Source organism: Haemaphysalis longicornis, unplaced genomic scaffold, assembly GCF_048455015.1.
Source record: "Haemaphysalis longicornis isolate Haplotype H1 unplaced genomic scaffold, Haemaphysalis longicornis Haplotype H1 scaffold_8, whole genome shotgun sequence".
NCBI classification, from domain to species: Eukaryota; Metazoa; Arthropoda; class Arachnida; order Ixodida; family Ixodidae; genus Haemaphysalis; species Haemaphysalis longicornis.
In genome coordinates this window covers 88,105,641-88,125,321 of record NW_027526445.1, presented here as the reverse complement: position 1 = coordinate 88,125,321, position 19,681 = coordinate 88,105,641, and the positions used below count along the sequence as shown (strand labels likewise).

Sequence of the window (19,681 nt, the reverse complement as noted above, 5' to 3'; positions counted from 1 at the left end):
CCTTTTTGTTGGTCATTCCTAATGCACTGCGACTGCTAAAAAGTCGGTGTTATTCACTGGATGCTAATGATACTAGCATATATTCAAATGTATATCGTTTAACAGCGAGTCTGGTACCCCTTTTACCCCTATTCCAGAAAAAAAGCTTTCGTATTAAATCTGGCTTCATAAGTGGTGCATGCATTTATATCATTGGACGCGCGGGCCCTACGGCTCCAGCCGGAGGGTCGGTGTACGAGCGAACGGACGACCTTCAATTGCCACGCCCATTACGTGTTTGTAGAGTGGCCAAAACTGCATAGTAGCCCTAAGCACTCCTAGAAGTGTAGCTATATCCTAAATAAACCTCATTTACCCAGTGAAGCCATACAGTGGGGTTGCTTGAGTTCTAATTAAGACATGGGCGCGTCCCAAAGAATCCTTCTCGCTATGCTTGCTTGACTAGGAGGTCTTGATCATGTACACCTCACAAGGCTGTGTCGGTACAAACGGTGGACCTTGCCTTCGCCACTGGGTTTGGCTGGTGGGTTGGTGGCCACCTTCGACGATGCCGAGAATTCGTGACAAGTTCGCACCTACCCCTCGCGACACATACACACCCCATATGGAAAAGGACGTTTGGGGGAGTGGGCGGGCTTGAGCCCTCGGAAGAAATTCGCTGGGAACATCCCATGGCTGGAAGGTAGTGAAGCTTAGTCCGACGTGCCTTGATACGCACACCGTCGGTCACCCGAGGCCTTAACTCCTGGGGGCTTCACCGGCGTCATCTGGGGCGGTTGGTAGGATGATCAAATCCTGTTGGTAAAGGCGCACGGCCACCGTGGTCTTAGCCCGATGACGAAAGCGACCCAAGCCGTTGACGCGATGAGGTGGTGAACGGTGGGCCCAGCCTAAGGGTTCGGGCTAGCCATGCGTGTCCCGACAGTCTACGGCCTTGAAGCGGTGGCTCGGGAAGTTTTTTAGTTTTTCCAAGTAAGGTGGTAGCTGGGAAAATTGATAGGCAGCTTCCGCACCGCTGCTGGCCTCGGCACGCTGGCCCGAGGCCCAGCCATTACGCTGCACCGAAGCATTTCGTGCCCAGGCGCCACGCTAGAAACATTGGCCACCCCCACGCTGGCCACCTCGGGAACCACACCAATAGCCACCACAACCCCGCCAGGCTCCATTTGTTAGCAGAAACGCCAAAGGCATCGTGATTAAGCTTGCACTCCTGCCGCCAGTCAATCCGCCGCCCGCCCTTGGTTTGTTCAATTGCCTCGCAACTGATGTTGTCGAAGAAAGATTTGTTCTTGTCCTAGTACACCACATCATCGTCCTCGTTATTGTCACGAAATTGAGTTTCTTAGCGAGAGTCATCTTTCTTCTCGTCACTTATTTTGGTCTGTGCAAGCTTGTCCAGCTCCTTGAACTCTGCGTTGGCCTGTTCAAAGTCGTACTCCCGGTCGAACTTCAGGGGCTCCTTATTCTTAGCAGGGCAGAATACTCCCTGGAGTGGCCACCTGCCAGGAGCCCCAGACGGAGCACCACCACCATCAACACCGCGGCGGTTGCCCCGCTGCTGACCGCCACCCCCAGGCTGGTGGTGACCATGGTGCTGCACCTGTTAGCAGTGCTGTGGGCCATGCTATCAGCCGTGCTACTGCTGATGGCCGTCCTGCTGCTGTTGCGTGCGTGGACCCACACGTACGTCGTTGCGCTGAGGGCCTCCCCGAGGAGACTGCAGCTTCTGAGACGACGGAGCAGACCTCTGCACCCCGGCATCCATTGTCGGGCTCTAACGCTGGCGAGGGGTATTTTTTCCCGTCTGTGATCCCGATTGCTGAGACCCACCTGGGCTGGGTGTCGGTTTCTGTGAAGGGAGTAAATTGTACGGCTGGGACATCAAATACGACGGCATAGTCCCCACGGGGCCATGCGAATATGCTTGAGCTTTGCTGAAGGATGGAGAAGAAAATCAATGTCCAGGCCCACCAGGCACAGCAGACTGCTGAACGATGGGTGCATCATTTGTGAGACGTCTAGGCAATGTTGAGTGGTGCTTGGGAGGCTCAGAAATACGAAGGTATTTGGTGTCATGAGCCCGGAATATAATGTACTCGTAGAATTCATTTCGCGGTGCCACTGGACGATGAGTGGGCCGGTGTTCACCTCCAAAGGACCGCACTTTCGCTTAAGAAACGCTTGACTCCTTTATATCGATTGTGTACAGGACGCCTTCATAGCGGATCTCGAACTTCGATATCTTACTGTCTTGGTATAGTATTCCTGCGATCACCGTGAATTACGAAGGAAATATCATGCCTACAGCACGATGAAAACAGATTACTCTTGCTTTCGAAAGCTAACAGGGACTCTTCATGGGTTAACAGTTCCTGCAATTTCGCAGCCGCCCCTTACCATAGGAGCTATTTCCCGTGAAAGCCGGGTGAACTTCGAAAGTGTTGGTGTCCCCCACAAGGGCCGAGTGGCAGGTCCGGGTATTGCAAACACATTACGTACCTATATATATATATATCATCATCATCATCATCGCCAGCATATCTACGCCCACTGCAGGGCAAAGGCCTCTCCCATTATTCTCCAATTACTTCCGATTATATAAATATATATATATATATATATATAATAAATATATATATATATATATATATATATATATATATATATATATATATATATATATCTTGTTACGCGACGGCAGAACACAGATGAGACGAACGATGTAATGGTGTGGAACGATCTATTTACAGTATTTACAAGCGGTCATGACCGAGTCCGCTGAGTCTGCTCGAGCCCTCTTCCACGTCGTCTTCGATGCCGAGCTATGCCGCCATCGGGCATTGTCCAGTGGTCCCAAGACACTTCCCCCCGGGCTAAGACGACCGTCCCGGTCGAGACCATACGGATACGACTCGAAGACGGTGCCGTTGATTCCTTTCGCTTGTGAGGGTCCGAGTCGGCAGCTCGACCTTATCTTAGCAGTGCTCGAGTGCCAGCCGCAGTAGTACACGCGAATGCTGATAGGTTGAGCGCAATTGCAGAAGAGGGTGGCTGTGTGGTTGGATGTGCTTGTACGACGCTCAGCTTTGTTATTGGGGCCTCGCAACCGGGTAGCTCCAGGAAGCTCTTGGTCCACAAGCTGTCGCACCAGTATCTCCATTTTTCTTCGGGGCAAGGCTTTTACCGTAGCTGAAAATCCATCGGTAGCAACCTGTGCGAGTTTGATGATGTCGACGCACAGCCGGAAAGTTTTGACGTCGATAGCTGCGGTGAGGACGAGATGAGATGAGTATACACAGTGAAGTCCTGGCCGCCGTATGTGATGCTGATGGTCGTGATAAGCACCGGCCCCGGAAAATCTGTAACCGCCGCCGACACCACGAGGGAGCATCCAAAGCCCTCGGAGAAGCGCCGGAGATCTGGGCGGGGGAACTTTGTCGGCTCTACGTCTGGTCGTGGCTGGTTAGTTCGTCTGGTCTCGGCGGGGCATGGGCAGGGGACACGGAGATGGTCGCGTCCATGGCTGACCGGGGCTGGTGCGGGCCGACGCTTTCCAAGAGCCAGGTTGAGATCGTTTCATGAGTCGAGGCGAGGTGAAGCTCAGGGCCGGGATGGGACTGTACCCCGCACCTCACCAAAATGTTACGCGACGGCAGGACACAGATGAGACGAACGATGTAATGGGGTGGAACGATCTATTTACAGTATTTACAAGCGGCCATGACCGAGTCCGCTGAGTCTGCTCAAGCCCTCTTCCACGTCGTCTTCGATGCCGAGCTATGCCGCCATGGGGCATTGTCCAGTGGTCCCGTGACAATATATATGTTTATATATGTGGGATCCGTCTACCCCCAAGGACGAGACTCGAGCGTCAAGGGTAGAGAGAAGTGACCATCGAGGTCTGTCTTTAATGGAAAGTCGAATGGAAGGAAAAGACGAAGAAGCAATACGTGCGCTCGGGAAGCACGAGACATGGCCATACCAGCCAAGGGAGATTTACCTAAGTTCGCTGCAGACATTAGCTGGCCGCAGCAGGCCTATGGCGGTCGATTACGATGCGGGTGTTACCTCTTCAAAGACATTTTACATCTTCCTGGCGGCCTACAATGTGGAGAACGTCTGCATGTAAAGGGTGTAGGCGTTGAGCGGGCAGCTATGGTACAAGTCCCTGCGCAGTCAGTGCGTAGAGTCTGGCATACCCGACGGCGCGATACAAAGTGGTGTCATTTTCGCACACTCTTGTCGAGGTCCAGAGCGAGACGAATGGCTCTTGTATTGGCGCCGTAGGAAATGTGGCAGTTCACGCGGTTCCCTGAAAATTCAGTTTTGAGAAAACGGGGTCCTTTAGAGCCGTGGATTTCGTAGTTCTGTGTTATCTGAAATTTCTCAGTCGTCGGAAGCGCAGTCGGTAGAAGTCCGCTGATTCTTCTCTGCTTCCTAACGCTGCAGATAAATCGACACGATCGTGTAACTACGGAGTGGGTTCGTAGTAGGCAGCCGAATGGGTCATTGACCGCCGGATTCGAGGAACATATTCTTAATTTTAGAGGTCTGTGTACTTGTTTCCTCAGGTAGTTGCTGTGGCTGCATGGGAAAATTCTCCGATTCGTACGGCGAGTTGCCCATAGAAGAAATATGTTAGGGTCCTTCCCACGACGCCGAATGCATCAGTTGCTGGCTTTCCGTTTTCCTGGATAAGTTGTCGTCTGAGTTGCTTACAAGGGAAAAGGTCTGATCGTGCTTCTTGACCAAGTGACTGGCTCTTCGCTCTGCTCCTTCGGAATTGTCACCAAGGTCAGTTGAATGGTTGGAGGGAACAGCAAGTTCGTAACTTGCGCCTAAAAATAGTTGTTTTTTTGGCTCTTCTGGGTATTCGTTGCACATTTAGGAAACATGGCGTCGTTTGCAATATGGGCAATCGATCTTCCTTTTACACTGTCGAGCGATGTGTCCATGGGTCAGACAGCGGAAACAACGTCCGTGTTTTGCGAGGAGACACTTCATTTGCTCCATAAAGATTTTCTTATCCGAGCAAGATCCTGTATCGTGCAGTGCGGAACAAAACAGGCATGTGCCGTCTCGTTAGCTGTGGCACACAGGGCTGCTGCAGAATGTCGAAGTTTGAACGTTGCTGTTTGACGCCGTTCTCTTCGTTCTTCATTTTCCTTGAACTTCGTTCTCGGAAGCACGCTCCGTATAACTGCTTCCACACACTCAAGTTCGACACCAAAGAAGTTAATTAAATCGTCGAACTGTTTTTTGTGCTCGGTTGGTTCGTGCTCACGCTCCACTCCCGTTGACGTTGAAGCAGTAGACAACGTTTACGAATGCCGGTGGTATTTGAGGACCATGTCTCGAGGGAGTGCCCCAAGAAGTATCCTACGTAGCATGGCACAGTAAGTCTGTGGGCTCGTAACAAGTGCAGTCAAGCTTCTACAGTGTATCTGCACGTCGTCGTAAAGCTTTCGTAGTTTCGTTGCGTCAGTTGATGAGGAAACAGGTGGTATGTCAATCAGAGCTCGCAGGTGGTCTCGGGCAATAAGAGTCTGTTCACCGAACCGCTTCTGAAGTATCTCGATCGCGTCATTGTAGCATTGTTCGGTCATGGGAAGTCCATAAACTGAAGCAGCGGCCGAGCTTGTCAGAAGGCTGGTCAAGTAATAAAATTTATCCGTTGCCCGCAGTTCTGTGTTGTTATGTACAGCAGACAGGAATAAACTCCAAAATATGATCCAGTTTCAACTGTCTCCATAGAACTTTGTTAGTTCTATTGTTGGAAGCTTTGCTGTAGGGGTTGCAAGCTCCCTGTGGGGTGGTATCGTCACAGGAGGCAAAACGAGAGACTCACCGTCCTGCTCTTCTCGAGATCTATCGCGAAGTGCTGCTGTGATCTTCACCACCTTGTCAATTAACGATGTCGTGTTTGAAGTTTCTTCGGTGACGATTTCGCCCATAATTTCCACCAAAATGTCCTCGTCCAGCTTCAGGATAGGTCGATACATGGCCTCGATACTCTCCAAGGATGCCGCTGTGTCCATCGCCATGGTCAGGGTGCCACTTCGGAGGCCGTCTTCTTTCTCGATCAAGGCTGCTGAAAGGTTGTCTGGAAGGGCCGTTCGTTGCCGCAGCTTCCTCTCGATCGAAGTCATCCTTAGTCCTTGAGGTAGGTCCGCCAGTCTCTCAAGCAGAAGCAGTCGAAGAAAAGCTGTCGGTCCTGCTTGTCGGTGTCGGCCTGGCACACACGAGTCCCGGGTCGTTTCGGCACCAAGTTGTGGGATCCGTCGACTCCCAAGGACGAGACTCGGGCGTCAAGGGGAGAGAGAAGTGACCATCGAGCTCTGTCTTTATTGGGAAGTCGAATGGAAGGGAAAGACGACGAAGCAATGCAGGTACTCGGGAAGCATGAGACATGGCCATGCCAGCCAAGGGAGATTGACCCGAGTTCGCTACAGACAATAGCTTGCCGCACCAGGTCTATGGCGGTCGTTGACGATGCGGTTGTTACCTCTTGAAAGAGATTTTAAAAAAGAGAAATTGCGTAACTCGAAGAAAACCTAGTGCATAATGCTTGCAGTACTGTGAAGAAGCGGAGAATATTTTTTTCGTTAATGAGACTTAATTAATTGTAATTAATTATCTAACTCGAGAAATACTGTCCTAATCACTAAAGTGTCAAAGAGGCACTTGTAGGTAGTTACAAGGGGCATCTAACTGCGCTATTTCTGCGACAAACTAATTGCATAATTATTTATTCTGACTGATAAAGGAAACCCGCAAAATATAAAAAATACCACGTGATGACGCTTACGCGCGCATTGTAAAGCAGCGTCCCAAAACAATGCTGATTGAAAGCAACTGCTTCGCGTGTTACCCGCCCGAAGAGACAGCGCATCACCTTGATAATAGCATGCATGGAAGGAGCAGCAGCAGCAAGATTCGCGCGACGCGTGTGCAGATAAGAAACAAACTCGGTCGCGATTTCTTCTTTCTTTCTTTTGTCTATTTCATTCTGGCTAACTCAGAGGCAGCCTGTTTGAGGGCGTTGCTTTACGGTGCGCGCGAAGGTGCCGTCACGTGGTATTTTTCATATTTTGCGGGTTTCCTTTATCAGTCAGAATAAATGTGTACGCAATTTGTTCATCCCTGAAAATACCGCAGATAGATGCCCCTCGTGGTTACCTACAAGTGCCTCATTGACACTTTAGTGATTAGGACAGTATTTATCGAGTTAGATAATTATTTACAATTAGTTAATTAGGTCTGAATAAAGAAAAAAATACTGCCCGCTTCTTCACAGTACTGCAAACATTATGGACCTTGTTTCTTTCGAGTTATGCCTTTACTCTTTTTTTAAATCTTGGTGCATGATAGCTGGGACACCCTGTATATATATATATATATATATATATATATATATATATATATATATATATATATATATATATATATATATATATATTGCTACGTAACACCCGTCACATTTCACATAGCATTGAAATGGGCCACCAGGTGGTCAATCCATCGTACACTTCATATATGGTTATGTGCCTCATCAGTGGGCGCGTACAGCAAGCCGAGAGACGAAGAAGCGATCGCGCAGAAACGGACTGAAACGAGGTGCATTGGATTCATTGACTTTGGTGTCTTGGCCTTCAGCTGTAAATATCTGTAAATAGACAGCTTATTCGCATCTGCCTGGGAACATCTCTTTGGTGGAGGTTGTGGACTTCCCTTCCCGTGCCTGTCACCAGCGCAGCTACACCCTACCACAGAGCTTCGGAGTGGGCGACACATTCGTCGACGAACGATGTCTCCTCCTCCCGAGACGTCACCCACCGCGCCAGTCGTCATCGTTTCCCAGCCCCGTGACCCAGGGTTTTTTACCGGTCAGGATGGTGCCGACGTGGAAGAATGGATCCGCATGTTTGAACGTGCCAGCGCCCATAACAGGTGGGATGACACAATCATGCTGGGTAATCTGCCTTATCTACTGAAAAAAACGGCCAACACCTGGTTTAAGACAAATGAGCACACATTGACCTGCTGGGACGTGTGCAACGCGAAGCTGCGTGAAGTATTTGGCCGACCCGTCGAACTCCAGCTCGCCGCAAAGCAACAGCTCGCATCCCGTAACCCAGTCGAACACAGAATCCTACATCACGTACATACAAGATGTTTTGGGCCTCTGTTCAAAGGTAGATTCGCAAATGTCCGAAGCCGATAAGGTGGGCGACGTACTCAAAGGCATTGCAGATGACGCCTTCCATCTGCTTATCTGTAACGATTGCACTACCGTTGCTGCCATCCTTAAGTAATGCCGACGGTTTGACGAGGCAAAATGTCGTCGCATATCCTACCAGTTTGCTCGACTGCCTCACACGGCGGCAACACCTTCTTGTCACGATGTGACGCTGCCACCGTGCACACCACTGAGGCCAAACACGGCGGATAAGACTGAGACCCTGACCAAAATAGTTCGCCGGGACATCGAGGCTACGACCGCAGTCGCTGCTTCTCCTTACACGCATGACCGGAACGCCCCCACGATTTCCCTCATTCAAGCCGTCGTTAGAGACGAGATCGCTGCCATGGGCCTTCAATCGGTTTGTGCCTTGGGACGCTATGATCTCTGCGACGGGGTCCGCACACCCTCAACTAGTAGTAATGTCCCGCCGCGCTACGGGGGTTCCACCACGGTTCCGACGGCGCAGCCCTGGCGAATGGAGAACAGCCGATGACCGTCCCATCTGCTTCAACTGCCATCGCATCGGCCATGTCGCCCGTTACTGCTGCAGAAGCTGGTCGTCGTCTCCACGTCCACGGGTCTTCGACAACCGATACTCCGACTACCACCCTCGACGGTTTCCTCCCGGTCCTCAGCAGCCTTTCGCCACCGACAGCATAAGACGCAACCGCACTAGCCGCTAGCCATCACCTCAGCGTCGCCAGTCGCGTTCGCCGCAGCCCCGCCACCAAACTCCGCCGCCTACTTTCTCGACCTCTATCTCGGAAAACTAGCCAGCGCAGCTCCCGAAGGTGATGCTGCAATAATGACCCGTCCTGAAAATCCTCTGTTGAGTACGATTACGAAACCCAATTTTATAGAAGGTCACGTTGACGGTGGTCGTGTTAGCGCGCTAGTCGACACAGGCGCCAATATTTCGGTAATGAGTTCGAACCTTCGCCGCACTCTTCCCAAAGTTATGACGCCTGCTGTATGCCGTACCGTACAAGTCGCCGAAGCAGGAACGACCACCGTAGCCGGAATGTGCAACGCCCGCGTCGTAATTGCCGGAAAAGACATCCCTTTCTTGTTCTCCGTTTTGGATGCATGCCCTTACGACTTTATAATCGGACTAGACTTTCTGACTGAACACGCCGCCCTCATTTATTGCGCCACGGGGGTTTCACGTCTTGAGCTGCCCATCATGCTCCTTGATGAAACCAAGCCGGTTTACCAACTTTGCTGTACCGAGAATGCTCGATTAACACCGAAGAGCATGACCTACTTACCTCTATCGTCGCGCCCGCCAGTCCCAGATGGTGAATACCTCGTTTCTACCGTCACCGATGTACTCCTGGACGTAACGTGACCTTTTCTTACACAGTTGCGACGGTCGAGACGAACGAAATAGGCCTCCCATTTTTGATATTCAGTCTCTCCATCCAATTCTTCCACAGGGAATGTCACTGGCTACACTCATCCTCCTGGCCGAATGCGAGCTCTCCGCTGTGACCACTGTGTGTGACGCCTCTGACGGTGAAAGGGACGGCCAACTGGACATTTCACCAACTACCAGTGATTTCATGAAGATGATAGCGTCGGACCTTACACATCTGCAAGCCCTTGAGCTCCGATGTCTTCTACCGTCCTATCGCAATATTTTCGACTCGGACAACCGTCCTTTGGTCAAGACGTCTAGTGTGACACATCGCACTAACACTGGTGACGCGTCCCCTATTCGCCGACGTCAATATCGTGTGTCCCACGCAGATCGTACGGTCATTCAGCAGGAAGTAGAGAAGATGTTGAAAAAAGATGTTATTGAGCCATCTTACAGTCCGTTGGCGTCACCAGTCGTATTGGTTAAAAGGAAAGATGGTTCATGGTGATTTTGTGTCGATTACAGACATTTGAACAAAATAACCAAAAAGGGTTTTTACCCACTTCCTCGCATTGACGACGCCCTCGATTGCTTGCATGACGCGTCGTATTTCTCGTAAATTGACCTTCCATCCGGATACTGCCAAATTGCAGTCGACGCCATGGACCGAGAAAAAACCGCTTTTGTGACAGCAGACGGACTGTGCAAATTTAAGGTCATGCCGTTTCGTCTGTGCAATGCGCCAGCCACATTCGAAAGAAAGATGGACTCGCTTGTTCATCGATATAAATGAACGACATGCCTATGCTATCTGGATGACGTTATCATCTTTTCTCCCACGTTCGAGACCCACCTACATCGCCTCTCTGACGTCCTGGCAGTTTTTCGTGGAGCTAGACTTCAGCTCAATTCGCCAAAATGCCACTTCAGCTGCTGTCAAATCAAGATCGTTGGGCACCTCATCGAAGCTACCGCTAACCTCATCCACAAAAAACCCGCGCAGTAAAAGAATTCCCTGTGCCTCGATCTGTCAAAGACGTTCGCAGCTATGTAGGGCTCTGCTTCTACTGTCGCCGCATGGTCAAGAACTTCGCTACAATTGCCAGACTACTCACGCATTTGCTTAAGCACGATACTCTGTTTTCTTGGGGCCCTGAGCCAGCTGCCGCTTCGTCAACCCTCGTCGACGGTCTCACAAATCCACCTATTCTGGCGAACTTGTACGGTTCCGCTCCGACCGATGTCCACATAAACGCAAGTGGCCACGGCATCGGTGCCGTACTCGTTCAGAAGAACGCTGGTCTTGAGCGTGTAATAGCGTAGGCTAGTCGCCTTTTGTCACCTTCCGAGCGAAACTGTTCAATTACCGTACGGGAATGCCTGGCTCTTGTATGGGCCGTCAACAAATTTTGCGCATATTTATACGGACGTCCTTTTTCCGCGGTCCCTGACCACCAAGTCCTATGCTGGCTGGCTTCCTTAAATGATCCTACAGGCTGTCTTGTTCACTGGGTTTTGCGCCTTCAGGAGTATCACTACTTCGTGGCCTACAAGTCTGGCAGGCTCCACAGCGACGCCAACTGCTTGTCACGTCAACCAGTCGACCAACCGGACACAGCTGACCACGAAATCGATTCTTGCGTCCTTGCACTATATGACTTTATCAACATCGTCGACCACCAGCGCCGCGACATACCATTGCGGTCGATCATTGACCGTCTCACTGAAATGCCGTCAGACCCTCCAATTAACGCATTTCTGCTTCACGACGCCGTACTATTCCGCCGGAACTTTCGCGCAGATGGCCCTGCCGAGCTTCTCGTTGTTCCTGAGCACCTCCGGCCTGACATCCTTCACCAGCTGCATGACGAACCGACGCGGGCCACCTTGGCATCGCTCGAACTTATGACTGTGTGCGTAAGCGCTCTTATTCGCCTGCACTCTACCGCTCAGTCCGCCGCTGCGTCACGGCGTGTGACCTGTGCCAGCACCGGAAACGCCCTTCCTTGTGCCCAGCCGCACCACTCCAACCCATAGAGATTCCTTCCGAACCTATCTTTCGTGTGGGTTTGGACCTACTCGGTCCTTTTCCTCTGTCCCGTTCAGGAAATCGCTGGATTGCTGTCGCGACCGATTATGCCACCCGCTACGCTATTACGCGTGCCCTTCCCACAGTTGTGCCACAGACATTGCTGATTTCCTGCTTCACGACGTTATCCTACACCATGGTGCTCCTATTCATCTCCTCACCGACAGTGGCCGTACTTCCTGCCTCGGGTTTTTTCGACCTCCCCCGCTCTTGTCGCAACAAAGCACAAGCTAACCACCGCCTACCATGCTCAGACTAATGGATTGACTGAAAGATTGAACAAGACCTTCACCGACATGCTCGCAATGTACGTTTCCGCTGATAATCTGGATTGGGACGTCAATTTGCCGTTTGTTGCGTTCGCGTATAACTCATCCCGCCATGACACCACCGGATATTCTCCATTCTTTCTTCTCTACGGCCGCGAACCCACTCTTCCATTGTATACCCTCCTTCCTGATGCGACACTTCTAGCTACAGAATATGCTCGTGATGCTGTCGCTCACGCTGATGTGGCCCGCCAGGTTGCCCGTGCCATGCTCTAGGCTGCCCTGTCCGCTCAGAAGCACCGCTATGACCAGCAACATCGCACCGCCCATTTTTAAACCGGCTACGTGGTCCTGGTCAGTATGCCATGCCACCGAATTGGACTTTCCGAAAAACTGCTGCCTCGCTTCAAAGGCCCCTATCGCATTAGGCGCATGATCACACCGGTCACCTACGAAATCGTTCCCGTTGCTTCGTCCTCACCGTCACTGGACCCTGCAGCTCAACTAGTCCACGCCGGCCGCCTCAAGTCCTATTTCTCAACAGCCCCACCTGTCCCTGAGTCTAATTTCAAATGTGCACCGAGGCGGTTTCTTACCCCGCAGGAGGGGGTTGATGCTACGCAACAATATATATATATATATATATATATATATAAAATATACATATAAAATCGAGGGAGTAGTAGAACTTTGAAGATGGTAGAGAACACAAGAGAAGAAAAACTTCGAACAAGGTAAAAGCACGATTGTGGCCTACGTTTCAGCAAAGAGAACTTGCTTTCCTAAGAAAAACTTCGAACAAGGTAAAAGCACGATTGTGGCCTACGTTTCAGCAAAGAGAACTTGCTTTCCTCAGGGCTGAGGAAAGCAAGTTCTCTTTGCTGAAACGTAGGCCACAATCGTGCTTTTACCTTGTTCGAAGTTTTTCTTCTCTTATATATATATATATATATATATATATATATATATATATATATATATATATATATATATATATATATATATATATATATATATATATATATATATATATATATATATGTGTGTGTATATATATATATATAAACGCCCGCCAGGTGGGATCCGGACCCACGGCCTCCACAATACCGGTCTGGTGTGATAACCACTACTCTACCGGCGGGGCTATTTTTCGCCTCTACTTTTTTTGTATGTATGTCAATTTAATTTTTTCCTGTGCTTGGGGGTGGTAGCCAGCGCCAGTCCGACTTCTCGGGGTGAAGGGGACGTTCTTTTTAACCCCCGCGGCATTACTCGAATTTCCACGACATGTCGAGAGGGGTCGACCCGCGTTGAACCCTCTTAAGCTCCCTATGGCACCAAGACTGCCAGAACAGAGGCCCTCGCTATGCATGTAGCGAATCAGAATAGGAAATGAGGGACTCGTTCAAACAAGACAGAAATATGGGTTGGCTGTCAAGAAAACCTCGGAAAGCACAGGGGAGGATATGGTAGGTCATTGAAACAAATATATATATATATATATATATATATATATATATATATATATATATATATATATATATATATATATATATATACACACACATTTGTGTGTGTGTGTGTGCACTAAAACTTTGCTTACAGCAAATAAATGTGCATGGGTGTTTGTAATCGTTCTCCTACCTCTTGGTTGTTGACATACCCACTATACATAACACGTTTTAGATTTCTCCGCCTGGCGGTTTTGGTGAAACCTATTTCAGCTTTTTAGTGTTTTGCATTTAGCAAGAGTATACCTATTCCCTTATTCGGAGTAGCTGCGTGCCTGCAATGAGGTTGTCAAGGTTTAGGTGGAGCCAAAGACAATATTCATGTGCCACAGAAGCTATCAAATCCTCACGTAGTACTGCAAATAACTTCAGGCACAACGACTTGGTTATAATATTTGAAATATTGATATGACAGCGGAGGTGGTTAGTAAAATATAAGCATTTTTTATTCAGATACTTATGAGCCATCATTTTGTGCACGTAAGTGGAGTCGTGTTACTTTTCGTGATTTTATTCTCCACGGGGAGATAAAGTATGTAATTACGCGCTTGTTCTGGTTATGCTGGACTTTCCAGCCGATGCTGTGATGTAACAGCATGCAGTAGAAGTTACTACCTTTACAATTCTATTACAACGTCTACCTGTTCCCCACATCGTAAGCATCGCACACCATTCCCAGACCACATGCCGATTCCTTATCTAAACATGACGTTTAGAGACAGAAAACCATGGCAATATGTATGGTTGGTATCATTTTATGCATTCAAAAAACAAGTCTCTATACTTTAATTGAGATAAGAGTGATACTTTTGCAGCACATCTTATTCTACCTATTGACTACTCTTCAAAAGCCTGTGATCCGCAGTTATAAAATACGCGTTCGCGAATCCTTCAAGGGCACTGAGATTGGTCTTTCGAATACAACCTATTTGCGACGTACTGGAAGCAGTAATGAATAAAAGGCCCCGTTTAATTTTTACTTGACATGGTATTTTTTGCGTAAACGGCATTTGTAGCATAAGCTAACTAGTCCAGCATCAATGAACGAATCACGGGTTTGAGTATTGTTTCTCCATCCTGGTTTCATTTACTTCTATTTTTAGAGAAGTACATTTGGCGCACAAGAAAGAAAACAAGACTATCTCAGGTGTTGTCTGGACTTCTTATTTTATCATTGGTAAACCTTTCTGGCAGTTTTTTTCTACAAAAGCGTGAGCAAGAAAGGAGTAAAGAATTTATAACTCACCGAACCAAAATGTCAGGAGGTGGATTACAAGGATCAATTTTCCTCCATGAAAGTTCATGATTGTTTCCTGAAATAATTCGAAAAATGCAATAAAACTCTATAAATCTTCATTCGCATCATTTTGCAAAATTGGATCTTAGGTAGTTACGAGACCTAATATTCTTTGTGCATAAAAGTAGCACTCCATCGCTGTGCACAAATATTTCAATTTGCAATGGTAGCCACCAGTACTTAGTTATTGCTGTTTTTCTAGCACGTCTCGAGTTTTTTTCGGTGACTTAAAAATACATTCCCCGTCGTGCTTCTCGGAACAGAAGCAATATCACGCCAAAAGTTCTCACGAGGACCGCGACTGTGATTCTGGAGAGAGTTCTTGGTTGAAGGAGACTGCAGTGATGTACTCCTAGCGTTCTACCAGGTTCAGCTCAATAGTAAATATACTTAAACTAGTGACAAGTTTTTCTGAGCTGGTATTTGCTTTATCGTTACCAATAAGTGCCTTGGAACGCATTACAGCCATTTGTTTGAACATTTGGTCTCTAATTGTAAATGCAATATTGAAAACATTTATATGGAGGGTGCAAAAAATTGTACTATAAACGTCCACCTTGCTAATTTCACTGTTCATGCCGAAGCATGCTCTGGGATACAGTGGCAGGAAAATACCCCACAGGAAGTCAAGATCGGGTGCCTTTCCCCTAACACGATCGTACTAGAGGCCCTCTCTGTTTTGTTGCTACAAAATAGTTGAAATATTATGGGATAAACCTTTACGCTTGCAGTAGCCGCTTCAGCTTCTCTACCCAATTCGTCAAGTCATGCTTTTGGCACAAATGCTTCAGCCCAGATTCCTTAAACAAAAAAATTAATATAGCTTCCCACCTTAATTTTCCTTTAGAACAATCAAACCGATACTACTACGGACATCACCCTAGGTCGGCTTGCGACAGTGAAGAAGTTGAGCCCATTGGACAGCACAGTTATGCCAATTTGATCGAAATAAAATAGCAACAAATTCCAGAGGAAACGTGCAATTTAAGACAAACTGGACTTCATATCGCAAAGAGTTCAACAATTATTTTTTGACCTACGCTTAAAGAATACATGTCCTCTTTACAGCAACCATACTCACTCGAAATCGAATAAGTAAACATTACGGCCGATGTGGGTTGTTCTGACTGACATGTTCCAAGTTCTCCCCATGGAACGATATCATTCCTTGGGGAGAAGTTCTAAGGCGGGTTTTGTTGGAGTAGGATAACCTACTACAAGAACATGCCGTCATCAAATGAGGTAGCTGGTACCTAATTATCGCATTACGCGCGAATATCACTTCATATTACAGAGAAATACCTGGCAAGATTTCTGCTAAGATCGGACATCCACCTAGTCTGTATTGTCGTAGAGGGTTTTCTGTGCCATTAATAGGCGTGCGAACATGCGTCTCCCGATCCTTAATGAGATGTGGCGTACATGGACCATACACCAGCGAAAGATACCCTCATTCACGCGTTATTCTCGAATTCTGTTACGGATCCTTCAACCACCCCGTTTTTCCGATCTTCAGCATTAAAAACACTTGAATCAAGCTCGGGTTCCCCTTCACTTTAGAACAAATATTAGTATTAATTGATTTAGGCATATCCAAATCTACACATTGCAAACGTCCAGTACAGTAGCAAGACCTCCGAAATATTCCCGCGCATGGCCTCCATGCGCCACTACATTTGACCAAACACTTTTTTGACTTAGGCGTCACAGCTGATCCCCCCACCTGAAGGCTATTCGTCGAGATCCAAGCCGGGTAAAGCTCATTGCATTCGTCTAAATCTTTGCCCCATAGCTATAACCCCTGAAATATGCGAGCTTATCGAGCGTATGCATCGCATTCGCGTTGTCCCTCACTTGGGGGAGGGCTCATGTTGCACTCACTAGTTTCCCTCCCCCTTCTACTACCTACGATTACCTATGGCTGATCCAGAGAATTAATAATCGCACCTCGGTTAAGCATTCCTCACTACGCGCTCGCCTTAGACATGTGTCCCAACCTAGTATTTTTCATGTACAATCCTTGTCCTCGAAAGCTAAAACGATCAGGCCTACGTCAGCTGCTTTGTTCGGCGTGGTACGTATGCGTTAATACTCAACCACAACCGCGCATTACGTTCGCTCTTCTTACAGTAGTTCCACAGTAGTTATATATCGGTCCTCTTCCCTTTACTTGGCATACGAACATCGAGGCTGCAACTGTTTCTCAGCACACTGCCGCCCGATTGGGGCTTTATGCAGGTGACATTGTGGTATTGGGAAAAGCCCCGGATTATGACTAGAAAGAAACGATGCAAACATAGTTGCAACCAGCAGTCTTGAGTTTGGAACATACGCTGCCCCACTTCCAGCTACAGATATCCCCCTACAAGATATCACTGGTCTGCTGCAGTAGTCGTCGTGCTACACACCAGGAAAAAATTAACTTCCTTTGAGTTGAGCATACATTTCTCGAATCAAAAAATAGCAACATTGAACTGCTGGGCGTTCCCGTAAGCAGTTGTAAAAGCCCACAACAGTAAATAGGATCACTTTGTGAAACCTTGCGCTCTACCCTGCACCCAGTTACAGAGATATATAATCAATATAGCGTGGCGCAGCAAGTCGCCTGCACCATGCTTGAACATACGTGGTACATAAGCGCTTCACCTATGGCTTTTCAATTTGTAAACTACGACATTCGCATGTAAATGTTCTCCCCAAGATGGATCGACAAATTCACCGTGAGGCCAGCAACTCCCCACCTCTACCCGTGTTGGTGCTCTCCAGGTAGCATATCCCCTTCTTTCTCTGACGAAACTCGTTGAAGAGACCAAACCACGCTTTCAATATGAACTGTACCATCTCCAACAAGGAAGAATACTCCAGAAATGGGACCACGTTTATTGTAACTATACCGATTCAGAGACAGAAATCCCTGTGGGGGAGCACTCCTCCATGAAAATTCCGCGTTGACACCAAATCTGGCGCGCTAATAGACATTTATGCGATTAACATGTTCACACTATCGCAGATGAGAAGCAAGGCTGCGAAGCTGAAAGCTATACCGAGGCGTCTTTATATAGTTTGACGCGGCCATTGCCTCAAAATTCTCCGGCGTGATCGAATGGACGGATCCGTGCATATCTTTAACGCAAGTGGGCTCGTAGAAGAGTTACAACTTCTGTAATATCTGGAATCTACGCCGTAAATTTGTGAGTATTCCTTCCATGTCCCCGGGAAGAAATTTTGCAGCCTTTCAATTTCCTCGCTCCTCGCTTAGATTAGAATAATTCGTTTTCTCCGACTACTGTAGCATTTAATATCCCTACATGGTAGATACTACAAAGGCGAGGCTTCAAAATTATCATTGTTCGACCTCCAGGACATATGACAGATGCACAAATCAACCGAAGGGCATTTGACATTGCCTTGGAGAGGATACGATCATCTCTCGCAGTGCCCAACCAGGCCCGTTCACCCAATGCGGAAGACTGGCAATTCCAGCTTTGCCACGTTATAAACGAAGGCAGCCAGTGCTTACAACAAGAAACTCTCGTTTCAATCCTTGCCCCTGTCGAGCTTTTGTCGCTACCGGTGTACCTACTCGCCTATGAAGTGTATACAAACGCCGACCACAACTCACACATTATATTTCTGTACAGCCCCAGCAAGAATCCAATTCCGCCGAGGCAGCTACTGTAGTCGTGACGACATATTAAAGTTTATCACTCACTTGGGATTGGTTCTGCCGTAGTATGTAACCACCATAATCTATAACTCGAGGTTTCGCTCCCGTGAGGATCCCACTACATTTCACTTAACATAGTGCACCATTGAATAGTGTCTTCCATGATTGTTGTAGGGCTGTGGCCAAGTTCTCAATTCTGTGAACAGTTTGAAGCGTTTTCTGCGTGAATTTTCTACAGTGTGAAACACAATGTCCTCAGTGGAAACTGTGCACTTTGGTAATAGTGACGGACTTAACTCTCTACATTTTGTGAATAAGACCCCATGTCTGCAACTGTGTTCATTACCTGAACTGTAAAGCTCGTTTTTTACCTCATCCGCACTCACGTAACAGCCTCATGTCCAGACATCTTAAGAAACCGTTTCTTTCACTCACCAGTTTACGGGCAAAAAGTATACTCTTATTGCAGTTGACTGGCACATTTCAAACTATATTTGCAACCATACTTCAGTTGCGAGTGCTAAGTCCCACCAGGATTCGGCCTAATGTTGTCAGTGTTGAATACCTACCTGACCTTAAGGGGCGGAATGATAGCAATGGCTAGTTGTCTAAGGACCGGTAACACCAGGCGTCATATCACAAACCGTTTTGAATACAAGAGTAAAACGATAATTTCACACTTGAATTCATTTTATTTCATTTATTTGCGGTAAGGAGTGCAGCCGAACGACCACGAAAGGGTAGAAGGTCATGTTATAGGCATAGGGGGTGAAGAAAAAAACATAGAAATGGATATAGCCCGCACCAAAAACAACCATCATCGAGAAAGAGAAACTAGAGGAACTCGCCAATGAAATTATAAACAAACGAAATAAAAAAATGTTTGATTAAAACTACCAATAAAGGACAGAAAAAAAACAAATTTAAACGGTTTACGAATTAGACAATGAGGCGGCAAAAATGCGAGTTTACTGACGCACTACGAGTATCGAGGAGGCAAGGTAGAAGGGGATTCGTGGTTGAACGCCTTGTACGGCCGCCTCGTTCTACCCAAGGTAACAGCGTCTTCGCACCGTTGGCTTCGTATTGTTCTGTGCCGCCCGACACCCCAGTACTTCAGAGCCTGTCCCTTGAGTTGTGGTAAACTCTGTAGAATCAGAACGACCATAAAAGAGAAAGAACTCTGAAGTCCCTTGTTCCTGGATACCGCGGGGGCTAACCACCGAGGCGTTCCAGCAAATGC

At 47.9% G+C, this 19,681-nt stretch overlaps 1 pseudogene; it reads right to left on the bottom strand.

Moving 5' to 3' along the window:
* Window positions 1-1,089: 1,089 nt before the first annotated feature.
* LOC144148373 (protein LSM14 homolog B-like) lies at window positions 1,090-6,149 on the bottom strand (annotated as a pseudogene).
* Window positions 6,150-19,681: the final 13,532 nt, after the last annotated feature.